The sequence below is a fragment of the Lactuca saligna genome, chromosome 5, assembly GCF_052625555.1.
Source record: "Lactuca saligna cultivar CGN05327 chromosome 5, ASM5262555v1, whole genome shotgun sequence".
NCBI lineage: Eukaryota > Viridiplantae > Streptophyta > Magnoliopsida > Asterales > Asteraceae > Lactuca > Lactuca saligna.
In genome coordinates, this window is record NC_136421.1 from 13,618,833 (window position 1) to 13,619,541 (window position 709).

At 29.3% G+C, this 709-nt stretch overlaps 1 non-coding gene across 1 annotated transcript; it reads right to left on the bottom strand.

Moving 5' to 3' along the window:
• Positions 1-218: 218 nt before the first annotated feature.
• On the bottom strand, positions 219-292 carry TRNAT-AGU (transfer RNA threonine (anticodon AGU)). The gene has a single exon. It is a non-coding gene; the product is annotated as a tRNA-Thr (tRNA).
• Positions 293-709: the final 417 nt, after the last annotated feature.

Here is a 709-nt window from a genome sequence, read left to right on the forward strand (position 1 = left end):
TATTTGATGGCATACTTAAGGTTAAAATTGGTCTAACATGATTAATGTATTGGGTATATATAGACACTCAAAACATGTTGTTTGATTCAAATGAAAAAAGGTAGTAACCTGTAACCTATACGTCATCATAGCATAGTGAAAAAAAGGATGGACGTGAATTACATGTGGTTTTACTGTTTTAGCCTTTTAGGGATCACTTATAAGAATTTAACAAAAAGTGCTTTCATTGAGAGTCGAACTCAAGACCTCCCGCTTACTAAACGGGTGCTCTAACCAACTGAGCTATGAAAGCTTTGCGTTATCTTTTTCTCATTGTTTATATAAAACCATTTTGTTATTCTCTCTCTATGCATTTGTAGACGCTTGTTTTTTTAGGAGGTATCAATAATTTCGCCCATTAAGTATATTAAGTATAGACACCATGGGATCTAATTATTTTCGAAATTAATTCTTCATTTATATCTTCAAAATTAATTATTTTCAACATTAATTCTTCATTTTGTTATTCTCTCTCTATGCATATGAAAGATTTTGAAGCTTAAGGTTTTTTTTGGCGAGAAATTGTAATTATTCATTTATATCTTTAATTTCTATGATGAATGATTATTTATTTTTAAAAGATTATTGACAGGTGAATCTTATGGGTTGTTTGTATAAGATTCTCTCTAAGGTTCCCGTCAATAGACTTAAAAATATTTTGGATAAGATC